Source organism: Cetorhinus maximus, unplaced genomic scaffold, assembly GCF_964194155.1.
Source record: "Cetorhinus maximus unplaced genomic scaffold, sCetMax3.hap1.1 HAP1_SCAFFOLD_822, whole genome shotgun sequence".
NCBI classification, from domain to species: Eukaryota; Metazoa; Chordata; class Chondrichthyes; order Lamniformes; family Cetorhinidae; genus Cetorhinus; species Cetorhinus maximus.
Window position 1 is genome coordinate 50,831 of NW_027596764.1, and position 19,137 is coordinate 69,967.

The following is a 19,137-nucleotide window of genomic DNA, read 5'->3' on the forward strand; positions in this document are numbered from 1 at the left end:
ATGGAGCTGTGCAAGCTGGAGTCGTGCAAGGCCGAGGCCTCCTTGGTGGCGCTGACCGACGCGGCCTTCGACAAGGACGAGGAGGTGCGCCGACAGATCTCCCAGTCGCTCTACGAGCTGGGCTGCCACAACCCGGAGCAGGTGCTGGGCTCCTGCTTCGACTTCCTGCTCAAGCACAGCCAGCTGGTGCAGGGCCACCGCACCGTCATCCTGCAGTGCATGGAGCGCATCGTCCGCCACACCATCGGCCAGCTCGGCCAGCCGCTGGCCAAGAAGATCATCAACCTGGCCTCCGAGGAGATGATCAAGTCCAACGAGTCAGCCCTGGGCTGGAAGGAGGCGGCCAGCAACCTGCTGGTGGCCCTCGGCTCCCGGTTCACCGACGAGATCCTGGAGGAGATCCTGCAGAAGCTGCAGCCCGGCATCCTGCCCCAGTTTTTCGTGGTGCAGACGCTGGCCAACCTCTCCGTGGCCAACGTGCAGGGCATCGTGCCCTACCTGACCACCACCCTGCAGACCATGCTGCCCATGCTGCCCCTGGTCAAGCAGGACAACATGCGCTGGGTGTTCACCTCGGCCCTGGGTCTGTTCAGCAAGAGCATCCTCGAGTACCTGGAGACGGCCGACAAGGCCTCCAAGCCAGGCCTGACCAAGGAGGCCTTCGGGCCGGAGATCTACGCGGCCTACAAGATCCTGTTCGGCAGCTGGCTCCGCAACAAGGATGCCAAGCTGCGGACGGCCATCGTGGTCGCCCTCAGCTACATGGTCCACCTGCTGCCCGCTGACCACATGGAGGAGGAGCTGCCCCGCTTCACGGCGGGCATCCTGGCCCTCTACAAGAAGCGGTGCGAGGCCTTCCACGTCACCGCGTGCCTACGCCACATCCTGGAGACGGCGGTGGAGGCCACCAGCCACGTGCCCGAGCTGCAGATGGACAGCCTGCTGCCCCAGCTGCACCACCAGATCTGCGCGCCGGTGGACGGCCGGGACGAGCTGAGCGCCCGGAACCACCGTGAGGTGCTGCAGTGCTTCACCATCCTGTCGCACGTCTCCATCGACGGCCTGGTCAAGTTCCTGCTGCAGAAGCTGGCCAGCAACAGCGAGAAGGCGCGCATTGGCACCCTGACCGTGCTCAACCACGTGGTGGGCAGCGGCTTCAAGGCCCTGGAGCCCAAGAAGGGGCTGATAGTCAGCGGCATGAAGCAGTCCCTGCAGGACAACGACAACAAGGTGAAGAAGATGACCGCCCAGGTCATCAGCACCATGGGCGAGCACGGGTACCTCCAGCTGGAAGGGGGCGCCACCCTGGTGGACTTCCTGGTCCAGCAGTGCACCCTGGCGCCCGAGGAAGGCCCCGGGCCGACCCAAGGCCAGGACCCCGACGAGGTGCGGGACGAGGACCTGAGGGAGCTGTGCGAGGGCATCATGAGCTTCCTGGTGACCCTGGAGAAGATGGAGGACGTGCTGTGGCCCTTTCTGATGGAGTTCGTCACCCCCATCCAGCACACCAACGCCCTGGCGACGGTCTGCCGGGGCCTGGAGCACATCGGGGCCCGCAAGCGGCGTCAGGGCCTGCAGTACGTGCTGCTCAACTACAACGAGCGGCTGGGCCTCCCCAAGCCCCACACCCTGCTGGCCCGCCTGCTGGCGGTGTCGGCCATGCCCTACGCCGGCCAGGGCCGGGGCCTGGCGGCCTTGGCGCTGCTGCAGGTGCTGAGCCCGAACATCCACCCGGACGTGGTCAAGCTGTGGGACGGGGAGCTGCCCCAGCTCACCCAGTTCCTGGCCGAGAACAAGGAGGACACCCTCCCCCAGAAGCTGTGGGAGGACAAACTCTTCTTCTTCCTGTCCCGCACCCTGGAGACCATCACCGACGAGAAGTGGACCTGGCAGCTCAGCGAGGAGATGACCCGGCACATCCACAGCTACCACAGCTTCCCCAAGGAGAAGGCCTTCCTCTACAAGTGCGTGGGCATCGTCTTGGGCCAAACCAACAACAAGGACATCATCAACAACGAGCTGCAGGAGATGCTCCTCAGCATTCAGCACAACGAGGCCCTGGAGCGGGAGGGCCTAGCCACGGGCATTGGCTTCTGCGCCATGACCCACCTGGACGACACCCTGGCCAAGCTGGACGACTTTGTCAAGATGGACATCGTGAAGAAGACGGCCAGCTTCTTCAACATCCTGAAGGAGAAGCTGGACGGCGACATGGAGCGGGTGAAGAGCACCCTGATCCTGTGCTACGGCTACGTGGCCCTCTACGCCCCCGAGGGCCTCATCCTGCAGCGGATTGAGATCCACATCCTCGACCACATCATCAGCCTCTCCAACACCAAGGTGCTGGGCATCAAGGTGGAGACCAAGGACCTGATGATCAAGCTGACCCTGATCAAAGCCGTGACGCTCATCGCCAAGGCCGTCTACGCCAACAAGGGCAAGCACCTCTTCAAGTTCAACCGGCGCGAGGAGGTCCTCTCCTGCATGCAGGACCTCATCGCCGGTGAGTCCAAGGCCCACCTGAAGACCCGGGTCAGGCAGTCGGCCATCAACGCCTGCATGCACCTCATCAAGCTGGAGCCCCGGCTCAACGAGATGGAGTCTTCGGACCTGATCCGGACGTGTCTGGAGGCCACCTTCAGCTTCCCGCCGTTGGACAGTGAGAAGCGCAAGGATAACAGGAAGCTAAAGGAGCGTGAGGTGCTCCACGCCGAGACCATTGCTGCCTTGCACGAGCTCCTCAAGGAGTTCCTCAGCCAGGACCTGACCTCCGAGGGCCTGGAGTTCCTCTTCAAGCAGATGCAGGACTGGCTGACCTCCAGCAAGGACCACGAGCGGGAGCGGGCGGTGGAGGCCGTGCTGGCCCTGCTCAGCTTCTACCGGGAGAAGTTCAAGACGGTCAACGTGAGCACCTTCCACAACCTGGGCGTGCTGGTGGGCCGCTTTGTGCCCCGCTGCGCTGACCCGGTGCTGGCCATCCGCTACATGGCCATGGACAGCCTCTGCACCCTCCTCTACATCCAGGTGCGCTACGAGGGCTGCTTCCTGAACCAGCCAGACAACCTGGTGGATCACCTGCGCACCATCAAGGAGCAGCTCCAGAACCCCGACAGCCACGTCCTCTTCCAGATCTGCTACGACATTGCCAAGGTCATCTCCGGCAAGCTGCCCAGGAGCCAGCTGCACCCGCTCCTCTTCACCCTCTTCGAGGGGCTCTCGGACTACCACGCCACCTGCGCCAGCGCCACCTCTGTGGTGCTGAACACCCTGGTCAGGAAGCACGGCGACGTGCTGAAGGACCACATCCCCGAGACCCTCAACCACCTCCAGTCCCGCATGCAGAGCATCGCCCTGGAGCAGGTGAGGTTCTCCGTCATCCACTTCATCTCCATCCTGACCTCCCAGTGCCTGCCCGGCGTCCTGTCCTACCTCCTCTTCCGGCCCCTGCCCTACGACAAGTACACCAGCGCCGTGTGGCAATCGTTGGCACGGGAGGCCAAGCTGGCCGCCACCACCATGGACTACCTGCTGGGCAAGATCAACGACTACCTGTCCCACGAGGACCGCAAGGAGGGCCTGACCAAGAAGCCCCCCACCACCGGCACCTCGGAGACGGTGGCCGTCATCTACGCCCTGAACGAGATGATCTCCAACCCGGAGTCAGTCGATGCGGTTGTCGACCTTTACCCCAAGCTCTTTGGCACGCTGCTCCTCTACCTCAGCTTCATCGCCAGCGAGAAGATGTCCGAAATCCAGGCCAAGGGCACCTCCAAGAAGAAGAAGCTGTCCCTCCAGCTGCAGAACGCCCCCAACCTCAACATCTGGGACTCCTCGCTGGAGACGCTCAAGCTGGCGCTGATGCGGGGCAAGACCGAGGAGGTGCTCAGCGCCATGGAGGACGAGGGCGGCTGGGAGCTGATGAAGAGCTCGGAGGACCACCAGCGGGGCGTGGCCCTCCTGGCCAAGGCGGCCAGCCGGCACAGCGCCGCGTACCTGGTGGACACCGTCCACTTCCTGGTGCCCATCCTCAGCAACATGCACGAGCACCAGCGGGTGGCGGTGGCTGCCTTTTTCAGTGAGCTGCTGAGCACGCCCGTGGCGCAGGACCTGAAGGTGACGGAGACCCTGGTGGGCAGCCTGCTGCGCAGCCTGGACGATGTCTCGCCCACTGTCCACTGGCTCTCCCTCCGGGGCCTGGGCAACGTGGCGCTGGGGGCCCCCGAGAAGATCCCGCGCTACGCCGACAAGCTGCTGGCGGCCATGGTGGGCAGCATGGACGAGAAGACGGAGCTGAACGACCTGATCGTCCTGGAGGCCATGGCGGGCCTGTCCAAGGTGCTGGCCCGGCTGGAGGAGGCCAGCCTGTGGCCCATCCTGGCCACCGTCACCGGGGCCATCCAGCCTTTCTTCGAGAGCGAGAACGAGAAGCTGCGGGCCGCCGCCTTCGGCGTCTTTGGCAACCTGGCCCGCTCCGGCGGCGCTGAGGCCGCCTTCCTGGAGCACGTCCACTCCAGCCTGGTCAGCCTGCTCCTCCACCTGAACGACAGCAGCCCCGAGGTCAGCCGGGCCTGCAAGGCCGTCCTGCAGCTGGTGGGGCCTCACCTGTGCTCGGACAACCTCGGCGCCATCTTCCAGTCCGAGCTGCTGGAGCAAGCCAACCTGCGCTACTGGGAATTCATCGGCGAGCTGACCAAACTCATCGTCAGCGACTTCCCCGACAGGATCAGCCTGTACCTCGCCAACAGCATGTCCTTCTTCAAGAGCATGCTGCCCGAGATCCGGGGGAACGCTGTCATCCTGGCCGGCTTCCTGCTGCAGAACCTGCCCAAGGAGTACGTGGAGGCCAGCACCGATGAGAACGTGTGCGTGGCCATCATCATGATGCTCCACGACGTCACACCCTGCGTCCGAATCAAAGCCGCCAAGGTCTTGGGCCTCTGCCGTGGCCCCTAAGAAGCCCCCCCCACCGCCCTCGATTCCTCCCGAAGCAACTAGGCCAGAGTCGGAGGGCCCACGCGATTTACGTCAAGAGCCACCCTCTACCGACTCCCAAGAAGGCCGACCGTTTTTCTCAGGATGCTGCAGCCCGACGCGCGATACCCTCCCGAGGGGGCCCACCACAGGAGGCCTGCCCAGGCACGTCAACCCAGCACCCAAACGCATTGTAGAATTTAATAAAGGCAAGGGTAGACAGAGACCCTCGGGTGAAGCTCGTTCATTTACCTCCCCCCTCCTACCACCGCGGCGCGTTGCCCAGTCGCTAAACCCGGCCGCCCTCCTTCGGCCCAGGCCAGCGGTCGCTTGACCAAGGGGGTGGGCGGGGTCAGAGGTCGCAGCGATGACCTCCAGCGAGCGACTGGTGAGGAGAAAGTGGGTTGGAACGCCCTCCCCGCCGGCACAGGATGAAGGTCCTCATACTTTCTGACCGCTAAAGGGGACTGACTGGGAAGGTGGTCCAAGGGGTTTGCTGGGGGGACATGACCCCAGTGTAGAGTAAGCTTCAAAGGGAGTTAGCCCGACCGGAGGCGAGGGAGGACCAGGCTGGTGAAAGGCCCACTTGAAGCCTCACTTTGAGAGCTATCAGCTCCTGCGTAGGGGACAGGGGGTGCATGAGGGATCAGGCAAATCATCCTTTTCTAAAGAGATGAGTCGCAATAGGCCTTCCTCAGGAGGAAGAGGAAGCCATTCAGCCCCTTGAACCTGTTCCACCATTCCACGAGAGTGTGGCTGACCTGTACCTCATCTCCGCTGGCACCCAGTAGACATCTGTAGGGGTCCTTAGGCTCAGCTTATTAAGCAGGGCCAACTCATAGCCCAGACACCCAATTTGCCCTGTGCCCTGAAGATGACGACAACTCAGACGCCCCTCGGCGCTCATCGCTCTACCCGCCCACTCTCCCCCACCCACATTTCCAAAGCGCCTCACTGGCACCTTTGGCTGTGGAGGCCCAGTTTGCTCACCGTTGCTGGGGGTCACCGGGCACAGAGGCCGATGGCTGGATAGCGAGGGGAGCCGGGGTGGGGGGGACCCCGGAGCCTCACGCAGGTAGGTGGGCAGATTGAATGGCGCGGGAACCAGCTCAAGGGGCTGAACGCCCAGGTCCCTGTTTCCACGTGAAATGGCGAAGACGTAGACGCGACCAGGGATGAGGGAGTTTTAGGTTTTGGGCAAGAGGGGTGGGGGGAAGTGGGCAAGAGGGGTGGGGGGGTGAAGCGTGAGGAGGAACATTTTTTACACAGCGAGTGGTAATGACCCGGACCTCGTTGCCCATGAGGGGGAGGCGACGAATGACTTTGAAAGGAAATTAGATGGACGCTCGGGGGGAAATAAACTTGCGGGGATAGAGCGGCGGGGGAAGGGGAGTGGGACGGACTGGATGGGTGTACAGGGAGCTGGCGCGGACTCGATGGGCCGAATGGCCTCGGCGGCGGCGCGAATGGGGCGGCAGCCGGTCGGGGGGGTGGGGGGGCAGTGTCGAGCCAAGTGCTGAGGCGAGGCTTGGAGCCAATGGGACTGCCCCAGAGAGGGGTCAACAGCTCAGGCCGGAAGGAGCGCGCTCAGAATTCAAAGCCAGGGGGAGTGCAATGCCAGGTTGCTTTCTTGGAGGGAGGAGAGGGGCTCTGTTGATAATGGTGAGGGTGGTAACCTGGGGTCTAAAACAACAAGGGGCCCCCTTCACAAGCAACTGGCAGCCAAATAAGAACGGAGGGTGTTGGCACAGGGGCCTGCACCTTAACCCAATCAGAAATCAGGCAGGCACACACCAGAGCAATGAGAAAGATCCCACGACCCACCATTGGAAGAAGAGCCCGGGGCTGGGTAGGGCGTCTGGGGAGAGTTCTCCCTGGTAACCTGAGGCCAAATATTTATCCCTCAACCAACGTCACTAGTTAAACATGATGATCTGGGCCATTATCGCATTGCTGTGTGTGGGGGAGTTTGCTGTGTGCAAATTGGCTCCTGCGCTTCCTACACCTATGACAGCGCCCTTCAACAAAAAAGCCCTTCATTGGCCGTAAAAGGGGCTTTGGGACATCCTGTGGTGTTAAAAGGCACCGGAGAAATGCAAAATCTCTTACTGAGGGGGAAAAATTCAGGACTTGGATCTCAACGACAAACTTGCCGGGAGCGACCAAAACGCACAAAGGTTTTACGCCAGGGGTTGGCGAAGCTCGGAGATGTGTGTTCGAAGGGTGTCGGTGGATATGGGGATTGTGCGAGTAGGTAGACAGGATAATGTGATAAAACTGGGTCAAGGTGACAGATGTTGACAATGGCACAGCACCAACATTCCCTCTGTTCCAAAGTGAAAGAAATATATTGGTTATCGGAGTTTGCCAACTCTGACCGGATAGATTGCTGGTGGTTTCATCGTGTGGACACTACAGGGGCTGCAGCGGCTCAGGAAGGCGGCTCACCGCCACCTTCTCAAGGGGCAACTAGGGATGAGCCATAAATGCTGGGCCCAGCCAACGAAGCCCACTTCCCGTCAATGAATTTTTTTAAAAAGTGACCTCATTGGCACTAACTGCTCTCCAACCATTGGTCGCCCCAACACATACCTCCTTGCGGCCAATCAGGAGACAGGTCATCTCTGGTCAGCCACCCCCCAATTGGATCATTCTTGGCTCTCAAGCCATCCTCGCGACATTTCTTTCCAATCAGCAACCGGAAATCAGAGAGTCGTTAGGGCAAAGCAGGAGGCCATTGGGCCCACTGAGTCCATGTCGGCTCTCTGCAAACCATAAGACCATAAGTCATAGGAGCAGAAATTAGGCCATTCGGCCCATCGAGTCTGCTCCGCCATTCAATCATGGCTGATAAGTTTCTCAACCCCATTCTCCCGCCCTCTCCCCGTAACCTTTGATCCCCTTACCAATCAAGAACCTATCTATCTCGCTCTTAAATACACTCAATGGCCTGGCCTCCACAGCCTTCTGTGGCAATGAATTCCATAGATTCACCACTCTCTGGCTAAAGAAGTTTCTCCTCATCTCTCTTCTAAAAGGTCTTCCCTTTACTCTGAGGCTGTGCCCTCGGGTCCTAGTCTCTCCTACTAATGGAAACATCTTCCCCACGTCCGCTATATCCAGGCCTTTCAGTATTCTGTAAGTTTCAATCAGATCTCCCCTCATCCTTCTAAACTCCATGGAGTATAGACCCAGAGTCCTCAAATGTTCCTCATATGTTAAGCCTTTCATTCCTGGGATCGTTCTCGTGAACCTCCTCTGGACCCTCTCCAGGGCCAGCACATCCTTCCTGAGATACGGGGCCCAAAATTGCTCACAATATTCTAAATGTGGTCTGACCAGAGCCTTATAAAGCCTCAGCAGCACATCCCTGCTTTTATATTCTAAATACCAATCCAATACCAATCCAATCAGTCCCATTCCCCACCCCCGCTCTATCCCCGTATCGCTGCAAGTTTATTTCCCTCGAGCGCCTATCCAATTTCCTTTTGAAACCATTTGTTGTTTCCGCTTCCACCCTCCTCGTGGGCGGCGAGTTCCAGGTCATTACCACTCACTGCATAAAAAAAAGTTCCTCCTCCCATTGTTTATTGCAAGGGGATTGGAGTACAAGACTAAAGAAGCCTCGCTACAGTTGTACAGACCTTTGCTAAGACTTTACCTGGAATACTGGGTGCAATTTTGGCCCCCCACATTTAAGGAAGGATTTACTTGCCTTGGAGACAGTGCAGCCAAGATTGGTCCCTGGGATGAGGGGGTTGCCCTATGATGAGGGGCTGAGTAAATTGGGCTTATATACTCTGGAGTTTAGAAGAATGAGAGGAGATCTCATTGAAACCTCCAAATTCCTGAAGGGGTTGTGACAGGGTGGGCGCTGAGAGATTGTTCCCGCTGGTCGGGGAATCTAAAACACGGGGGCCCAGTCTCAGGGTAAGGGGCCGATCATTTAGGACTGAGATGAGGAGAAATTTCTTCACTCAGAGGTTTGTGAATCGTTGGAATTCTCTACCCCAGGCGATTGTGGATGCTCCATCGTTGAGTATAGTTAAGGCTGTGGGACAGACAGATTTTTGGTCTCTCAGGGAATGAAGGGATATGGGGAGCGGGTGGGAAGATGGAGTTGAAGCTCAAGATCAACTATGATCATGTTGCATGGCGGAGCAGGCTCGATGGGCTGAACGGTCTACTACTGCTCCTACTTCTTATGTTCTTACCCCCTTTGCATCTCTTGCCTCAAACCTTAAATATGTCTCCCCATAGTACTTCTACAATCAGCCAATAGAAACAGCTTTTCTTTTTCATCATCCACTGTCACCATCTTGTCCACCTCTATCAAATCCTCCCCCTCAATCTTCTTTGCCCCAAGGAGAACAACCCCAGCTTCTCCAACCCCCTAACCCCTGTTGCTAAAATCCCCTCATCCCTGGGACCGTTCTGGCCAATCTCCTCCGCAACCCTCTCAAAGACCCTCACATCCTTCCCAAAGTGCAGTGACCAGAACTGGACACAATACTCGAGTTGTGGCCTAACCAGAGCTTTATAAAGGCTCAGCATAACTTCCCTGTTTTAATACTCTGTACCTCTATTTATGAAGCCCAAGGCCTGATATTCTTTGCTAACCACTCTCTCAATATGTCTCGCCACCTTCAATGCCCATGCACTCCCAGGCCCTTCTGACCCTGCGCACTCTTTAGAACTGTGCCATTTAGCCTATATTGCCTCTCCTTACCCCTTCTGCCGAAATGCATCACCTCACACTTCCCCGTATTAAATTTTATTTGCCACTTGTCTGCCCGCTCTGCCAACCTGCCTTTGCCCAGTTGTGGTTGATGGGTTTCATCCTCACTGTTTGCCTCTGAGTTTGGGATCATTGCCAAAATTTTGAAACCCTACTCTATTCCGATATCCAAGTCATTTATATGAAGCACTGACCATTGGGGAACACCACCGTCTACCATCCTCCAGCCTGAAAAACAACCAATTACCACGGCTCACCATTTTCTGTCCTGAAGCTAATTTTTTATCCACTGATGCCTCCAATGACCAACGATACGATGACATGATAGAAAGAAACGAGGGATGTTGAGGTACTGATGGAGAGGAATAGCTGCCCAGATTTTAAAAAAATCCACAGGGCTGTATCTTTAATGAATTGCAAGAGAAACAGGACAGGGGTGAACTTGCAGTGCCCACGATGAGATACTACACTCTCGCTGATTAATGATAAAATAAGGAACCCAACAAATCAGATTGTGTGTCCCACTTTACAACACAAACAGGATTCTGTTAAAACCACATTCTGCGATATACTTCATTTCTGCATCGCGAGTTACTCTTCTTAACCCTTAGACTGCTAAGCAACTAAACTCCTCAAATACTCGGACCACTAGCGCTGGAACACGAATCCCCCATCAACACATCCTGTTCAGTGGTACCCTCGCCCCTGAGAAGTGTAAAAGATCCCCGGGGGATTAGGGGGTGAGTTCTCTCCAGTGTCCTGGGGCTAATATTTATCCCTCAACCAACACCACTGAAAAAAAGACAGGTTATCCAGTCATTGTCACATTGCTGTTTGTGGGAGCTTGCTATGTACCGATTGGCTGCATTGCAAAAATACATTGTTCGCTGTAAAACCCTTCAGTCCTGAGGTGATGAAAGTCGCTATAAAAAGCAAAATCATTCTTTAATCTGATCTGATACACTGAGTCACACAGAGCATACCGCAGAGCAAGTTGGTAGTGGTCGTCTTGCTACAACCACACAGGACTTTGGTGAGACAACACTCAAAATACCGTGCACAGTTTTGGTCTCCTTACTTAACGAGGGATATACTCGCATTGGAAGCAGTTCAGAGAAGGTTCATTCAGCTGATTCCTGGGATGAAGGGAGGTTTGTCTTATGAGGAAAGGTTGGGCAGGTTGGGCCTGTTTGCATTGGAGTTTAGAAGAATGAGAGGTGATCTTATTGAAACAGATAAGACTCTGAGGGGGCTCTGACAGGGTGGATGCTGAGAGGATGTTTCCCCTCATGGGGAAATCTAGAACGAGGGGGCACTGTTTCAAAGTAAGGGGTCTCCCATGTGAGGTGGAGATGAGGAGGAATTTATCCTCTCAGAGGGTCGTGAGTCTGTGGGATTCTCTCCCCCAGAGAGCAGTGGGAGCTGGGTGATTGAATATAGTCAAGGCTGAGGTAGACGGGTTTTTGATCGACAAGAGAGTCGAGGGTTATGGGGGTGCAGACAGGAAAGTGGAGTTGAGGCCACACTCAGATCAGCCATGACCTTATCGAATGGGGAAGCAGATTGCTGGGCCGAATGGCCTTCTCCTGCCCCTATTTCTTATGACCTTATGAGTTGTGAGCAACCAATTTGCTGGCCCAGGATGAAATTACGACAGCATCTACAGTCCAACGCTTTAACTATGTCTAAAAATGTCTTAAACCTACAGCCTTCATGCTCAAGAGGCAAGAACTGGGCAACACCTGATAAGCTGCAAAAGCATTCAACGCCTTGCATTCATATAGCGCCTGGAATGTAATAAAATGTCCCAAGGTGCTTCACAGGAGCATTGGAACACAAAGTTTTGACCCTGAGTCACATAAGCAGTTTATTGGGACAGGCGACCAAAAGCTCGGTCAAAGAGGTTGGTTATAAGGAGCATCTTCAAAGAGGGGAGAGAAGCGGGGAGGTTTAGGGAGGAGATTCCAGAGCTTAGGGCCCCCCCCCTCTCCCACCCAGGCAGCTGAAGGCACGGCCGCCCAATGGTGGAGCGATAGGAATCGGGGATACTCAAGAGGCTGGAATTAGAGAGCGCAGAGACCTCGGAAGGTTGTGGGGCTGGAGGAGGTTGTAGAGATAGGGAGGGGGAGGCGAGGCCCTGGAGGGATTTGGAAACAAGGGTGAGAACTTCAAACCTTAACCCTTAAGTCAGCAAGCAAAGGGGGCGATGGGTGAATGGGACTGACTTGAGAATTGGGAGATGGGGCAGCAGAGTTTTGGATGATGTCAGGTTTACAGAGGGTAGAGTGAGAGAGTGCGGAGTGTGAGACATTCACGGCCTTTGGAGAGGAAAGCGAGGTTGGAGATGGGGCGCCAGCGCACAGCGCCTGTGGGGTCAAGGTTGATTTCTTAGGATGAGGGGAGATGATGGCAGATTGAAGGAGAAAGGATCAGAACCTGAAGAGAGAGAACAGTTACCAATATCAGCAAACAGGACAGCGAGAGGGGGTGGGGGTGTGTGGGGGGTGGTGGTGGGGTGGGCAGGGAGGGAGGCTGGGTGGTCAGCAGTCCAGTGGGCATGTGGTCAAGGGAGCAGGAGGTGGGTCGCACGGTCAAGACGAGCTTGGAAAGGGCATGAGGGGGGAAATGAGATTTTAGAAACTAGAATTCATGTTGCTGCTGCCTCTTTGATCCAATCAATTTGCTAACCAGCCTATTAGGTGATACTTTATCGAACGTATTTCAAAGTCGACATAAACAACGTTTGCCCTCATCAACCCTCCCTGTTACCTCACCAAAAAATCCAGCCAACTGAGTGAAACACAATTTGCTTTTAACAAACCGGGGCTCACTCTCCATTGTTCGCGGGTGTCTGAGTGGTTCCTGATCTTTTCCTCGATCATCATTTCTGACGCTTCCCCACCCCCCCGCCCCCCAGGGCTGGGCTTAAACTGACCGGCCTCCAGTTGCTGGGCCAACCCCTTCCATCCTTTCCTGAGCGAGGGTGTGACATTGGCAATTCTCCAGTCCTCTGACAGCACTGCTGTATCTCGGGAGGGTTGGAAGACTGTAACCAGAACCTCCACGATTCCCACCCTGACGTCTCTCAGCACCCTCGGGTGCATCCCATCCGGACTTGTTGACTCCTCCATGTTAAGTCCAACCAGCCTTTCCAGTATCGCCCCTTGACCTCACCCACTGCCTTAGTTCACTGTAGTGTTGATAACATGATAACATCACTTCTCTCGCTTAACACCGATGTGCAGTGCAGTATTACTACCCCGACCATGACTTCGGCCTTCACCAATAGGCCTCCATTTTGGAAGATGATGGCATAGTGGTGATGTCACTGGACTGGTAACCCAGAGGCCCAGGCCAGTGCCCTGGGGAACAAGAGTTCAAATCCATCACGGCAGCTGGTAGAATTTAAATTCAGTTAATAAAAATATAAAGCCAGTCTCAGTCATGGGTCAGTACTGAGGGAGTGCTGCACTGTCGGAGGGTCAGTACTGAGGGAGTGCTGCACTGTCAGAGGGTCATTGCTGAGGGAGTGCTGCACTGTCGGAGGGTCAGTACTGAGGGAGTGCTGCACTGTCGGAGGGTCAGTACTGAGGGAGTGCTGCACTGTCGGAGGGTCAGTACTGAGGGAGTGCTGCACTGTCAGAGGGTCAGTACTGAGGGAGTGCTGCACTGTCAGAGGGTCAGTGCTGAGGGAGTGCTGCATTGTCGGAGGGTCAGTACTGAGGGAGTGCTGCACTGTCGGAGGGTCAGTGCTGAGGGAGTGCTGCACTGTCGGAGGGTCAGTACTGAGGGAGTGCTGCACTGTCGGAGGGTCAGTACTGAGGGAGTGTTGCACTGTCGGAGGGTCAGTACTGAGGGAGTGCTGCACTGTCAGAGGGTCAGTACTGAGGGAGTGCTGCACTGTCAGAGGGTCAGTACCAAGGGAGTGCTGCACTGACAGAGGATCAGTACCGAGGGAGTGCTGCACTGACAGAGGATCAGTACTGAGGGAGTGCTGCACTGACAGAGGATCAGTACTGAGGGAGTGCTGCACTGACCGAGGGGCAGTACTAAGGGAGTACTGCAGTGCTGAAAAGTCAGAAGTGAGACAGTGCTTCAATGTCAAATTTTCTACCGAGGGAGTGCTGCACTGTTGTAGAGTCTACATTGAGGGAGTGCTGCACAATCAGAGGGGAAGAACCGAGGGAGTACCACACTGTCAGTGTCTACTGAGGGAGTGCCGCATTATGAAAGTGTCAACTCAGGCAGTGCTGCACTGTTGGAGAGTTAGTACTGAGGGTGTGGCATACTGTTAAAGTATTAACTGAGGGAGTGCTGCACTGTCAAAGTGTCTACTGAGAGAGAGCAGCACTGTCGGCGAGTTGGTGCTGAGGGGCTGCTGCACTGTCAGAGGGTCAGTACTGAGGGAGTGCTGCACTGTCAGAGGGTCAGTACTGAGGGAGAGCTGCACTGTCAGAGGGTCAGTACTGAGGGAGTGTTGCACTGTCAGAGGGTCAGTACTGAGGGAGCGCTGCACTGTCAGAGGGTCAGTACAGAGGGAGTGTTGCACTGTCAGAGGGTCAATACTAAGGGAGTGCTGCACTGTCAGAGGGTCAGTACTGAGGGAGTGCTGCACTGTCAGAGGGTCAGTACTGAGGGAGTGCTGCACTGTCAGAGGGTCAGTACTGAGGGAGTGCTGCACTGTCAGAGGGTCAGTACTGAGGGAGTGCTGCACTGTCAGAGGGTCAGTACTAAGGGAGTGCTGCACTGACAGAGGGTCAATACTGAGTGAGTGCTGCACTGACAGAGGGTCAATACTGAGGGAGTGCTGCACTGACAGAGGGTCAATACTGAGGGAGTGCTGCACGGACAGAGGGTCAGTACTGAGGGAGTGCTGCACTGTCGGAGGGTCAGTACTGAGGGAGTGCTGCACTGTCGGAGGGTCAGTACTGAGGGAGCGCTGCACTGTCAGAGGGTCAATACTGAGGGAGTGCTGCACTGTCGGAGGGTCAGTACTGAGGGAGTGCTGCACTGTCAGAGGGTCAGTACTGAGGGAGTGCTGCACTGTCGGAGGGTCAGTACTGAGGGAGTGCTGCACTGTCAGAGGGTCAGTACTGAGGGAGTGCTGCACTGTCGGAGGGTCAGTACTGAGGGAGTGCTGCACTGTCGGAGGGTCAGTACTGAGGGAGCGTCACGCTGTTGAATGTACACCATCATTCAGATGAAATGTTGAACCATGTCCCCTTTTATCCTCTCGGATGATTGTAAATTATCCACAGTCACTAATTCGGAGAAGGGCCGAGGAATTATCGATGGTGTCCCAAACATTATTTATCCATCGACCAACGTCCAGCTCATTAACACATTGCGGACTGTGGGATCTTGCTCTGTGAAAAATGGCTGCCACGTTTCCTTTGTGACATCAGTGACTACACTTCAAAAAAGTACCTCATTGGCTGTGAAGCTCTTTGGGACGTGCTGAGGAGTGAAAGGCGCTATAGAAATGCAGGTTCTCTCTTTTATAGAGTGAATTGTTAGTTTGTCTTTGGCGATCCTGGGCTTATCGGAGGTAAAGTTGCTGGTAAAGGATTAAAATTTAACTTCCACTGGCCTCCATTGTGGGGTTTCTGAGGGGAAAGAGTGTCACAACCACAGGAGCACCGAGAGATGATAGATTAAAAAATGAGGAAGGAGTTTGCACCTTTTTTTTGTTGAAATGATGAAGCCAATTTGGAAAGACAATGCATGTTTTTTATTGGGTGTTCGATGATTTGATCACTGTCTGTGTCTTCAGTTCCCTATTGGTCACGGGGCTGAAGGGGATGGTTGAGGGATGGAGGAGGAGTGTCCTCATTAAAGTATAAAGGACCCAGTCAGTTCCAGCTGCCGGGATCTGACTGACGGACCGAGTGGGTAAGTGACCAACACGGGGCAGGTGGGAGAGGGTGAGGGAGCCGAATGGGCATCAGTTCATGTGGCTCTCGTGTGGGGACTGACTTGATGCCCTGTGGCACTTGTAGGGGTTGGTGTTGTGTGTGTGTCAGCTGCACCTCTGACTTCTGAGCGGTCCGAATCTCTCCCACCCCCTGGGTTCTGGACCTTGGACTTATTTAGGGTTTGTGACAAAGTGCAGCAGACAACTGGTGTTGGTGCAAGAAAAACTGGGTTTATTGAAGTCACAAATGAATTTATAACATTAGGATGACACTGAGATGATACAGACTCACACAGTACACTTAGTGAAGAATGGGGAACGCACGGCATAATGAGGGAAAAATCACGCTACTAATCCCCATACCCTTGTCCCACCCCAAATCCTAACTAAATTGAACTCGGAGAGGTCAGGGGTCATGCTCACCAACCCAGGGCTCCTTGACAGTTCGAAATCCAGCCAGGTAAGCCGGTTGCAGTTTTGGGGTACGCTCTTTGTGTCCTCTGGGGCCTGTCGTCCCCACGTGGTCCTGGTCTGTGGAATCTGCGAAGGGTCTTCAGTTGGGTGGAGGGCGCGGTTGTGGGTGGTCGATCTTCGTGGGGGGGGGCGCGGGTGTGGGTGGTCGAACTTCGTGGAGGGCGCGGTTGTGGGTGGTCGATCTTCGTGGGGGGCGCGGGTGTGGGTGGTCGATCTTCGTGGGGGGGGTGGGTGTGGGTGGTCGATCTTCGTGGGGGGAGCGGGTGTGGGTGGTCGATCTTCGTGGGGGGGGCGGGTGTGGGTGGTCGATCTTCGTGGAGGGGGCGGTTGTGGGTGGTCGATCTTTGTGGGGGTTGCAGGTGTGGGTGGTCGATCTTCGTGGGAGGGGTGGTTGTGGGTGGTCGATCTTCGTGGGTGGTGCGGGTGTGGGTGGTCGATCTTCGTGGAGGGGCTGCGGGTGTGGGTGGTCGATCTTCGTGGGGGGAGCGGGTGTGGGTGGTCGATCTTCGTGGGGGGGGTGGGTGTGGGTGGTCGATCTTCGTGGAGGGGGCGGTTGTGGGTGGTCGATCTTTGTGGGGGTTGCAGGTGTCGGTGGTCGATCTTCGTGGGAGGGGTGGTTGTGGGTGGTCGATCTTCGTGGGTGGTGCGGGTGTGGGTGGCCGATCTTTGTGGAGGGAATGGTTGTGGGTGGTCAATCTTCGTGGAGGGCGCGGTTGTGGGTGGCCGATCTTCGTGGAGGGCGGGGTTGTGGGCGGTGGATCTTCGTGGAGGGCGCGGTTGTGGGTGGTCGATCTTCGTGGAGGGCGGGGTTGTGGGCGGTGGATCTTCGTGGAGGGCGCGGTTGTGGGTGGCCGATCTTTGTGGAGGGAATGGTTGTGGGCGGTGGATCTTCGTGGAGGGCTGCAGTTGCGGCCTTGTTGTCTTCGGTTGAGCCTGCCACCCTGTGCCCCTCACCGTGATGTTGCCTGCGGGCCTGAAAACCTCCAGATCTTCTTGCTTAAACTCTGGTTCAACCGCTCCCCAACTGCTCACTGCCCTGTGTCAGCTTTCAAAACTGCAACCCTTCTGTTAGTTGGTTTCTCTCTCCTTCGTAACTGACTGGTCAGTTATACTGTCTTTCGAAGTTCTTATCGGAATACAAATCAAGGTTAGTTCTTTGTTTGACTTTGGTGGGCTTCCTTAGGTGGTTGTTGTCTCGTTGTTTTTAATGGGCTCGCATGATGTTTATCGTTGTCTTCCTTCCCCCGTAACTAGTTTTGAACTGAAAGCCATTGGAGATGTGGAGTATTGATAGGTTTGCATAATTGCATTGATTGTGCCTTCCTGCCTTAGTAGTTAGTAGCAATTATTAATGCAAGATTTTGATGGGCTTTAGTTTTGTGTGAGGTGAAGTCTTTCTCTGGGTTGATTGTATTAAAGGGAAGAATGCGTATTCTGTCTCCCCTGGTTGTCTGGTTTCAGGCAACAATCCGCACTGTACTCAACAAGCCCGGGCATGTCCAGTCCCGGCCTTCATGGGCCCAGCCTCCTGTCTGCAGGGTTCTACGCTTAACTCAGCAGTTTAAAAGTCCAAAAGTCATATCTTTGTTGATGATATGAGAAATGTGGGAATTTTGAGAACCCTTCACACTGTCCGAGGGTCAGTACTGAGGGAATGCTGCAGTGTTGGAGGGCCAGTACTGAGGGAGTGCTGCATTGTCGGAGGGTCAGTTCTGAGGGAGCTCCGCATTGTCAGAGGGTCAGTACTGAAGGAGTGATGCATTGTCAGAGGTTCAGTACTGAGGGGGTGCTGCACTGTCGGAGGGTCAGTACTGAGGGAGTGCTGCACTGTCGGAGGGTCAGTACTGAGGGAGTGCTGCACTGTCAGTACTGAGGGAGTGCTGCACTGTCGGAGGGTCAGTACTGAGGGAGTGCTGCACTGTCGGAGGGTCAGTACTGAGGGAGTGCTGCACTGTCGGAGGTGCAGTACTGAGGGAATGCTGCACTGTCGGAGGGTCAGTACCAAGGGAGTGCTGCACTGACAGAGGATCAGTACTGAGGGAGTGCTGCACTGACAGAGGATCAGTACTGAGGGAGTGCTGCACTGACCGAGGGGCAGTACTAAGGGAGTACTGCAGTGCTGAAGAGTCAGAAGTGAGACAGTGCTTCAATGTCAAATTTTCTACCGAGGGAGTGCTGCACTGTTGTAGAGTCTACATTGAGGGAGTGCTGCACAATCAGAGGGGAAGAACCGAGGGAGTACCACACTGTCAGTGTCTACTGAGGGAGTGCCGCATTATGAAAGTGTCAACTCAGGCAGTGCTGCACTGTCGGAGAGTTAGTACTGAGGGTGTGGCATACTGTTAAAGTGTTAACTGAGGGAGTGCTGCACTGTCAAAGTGTCTACTGAGAGAGAGCAGCACTGTCGGCGAGTTGGTGCTGAGGGGCTGCTGCACTGTCAGAGGGTCAGTACTGAGGGAGTGCTGCACTGTCAGAGGGTCAGGACTGAGGGAACGCTGCACTGTCAGAGGGTCAGTACTGAGGGAGTGTTGCACTGTCAGAGGGTCAGTACTGAGGGAGTGCTGCACGGACAGAGGGTCAGTACTGAGGGAGTGCTGCACGGACAGAGGGTCAATACTGAGGGAGTGCTGCACTGACAGAGGGTCAATACTGAGGGAGTGCTGCACTGTCAGAGGGTCAGTTCTGAGGGAGCGCTGCACTGTCGGAGGGTCAGTACTGAGGGAGTGCTGCACTGTCAGAGGGTCAGTACTGAGGGAGTGCTGCACTGTCAGAGGGTCAGTACTGAGGGAGTGCTGCACTGTCAGAGGGTCAGTACTGAGGGAGTGCTGCACTGTCAGAGGGTCAGTACTGAGGGAGTGCTGCACTGTCAGAGGGTCAGTACTGAGGGAGTGCTGCACTGTCAGAGGGTCAGTACTGAGGGAGCGTCGCGCTGTTGAACGTACACCATCATTCAGATGAAATGTTAAACCGTGTCCCCTTCTACCCTCTCAAATGATTGTACATTATCCACAGTCACTAATTCGGAGAAGGGCCGAGGAAT

General features: G+C 55.8%; 1 pseudogene; it reads left to right on the plus strand.

Annotated features, from left to right (window-relative positions):
- Positions 1-4,953, plus strand: LOC144674811 (maestro heat-like repeat-containing protein family member 1 pseudogene; annotated as a pseudogene).
- Positions 4,954-19,137: the final 14,184 nt, after the last annotated feature.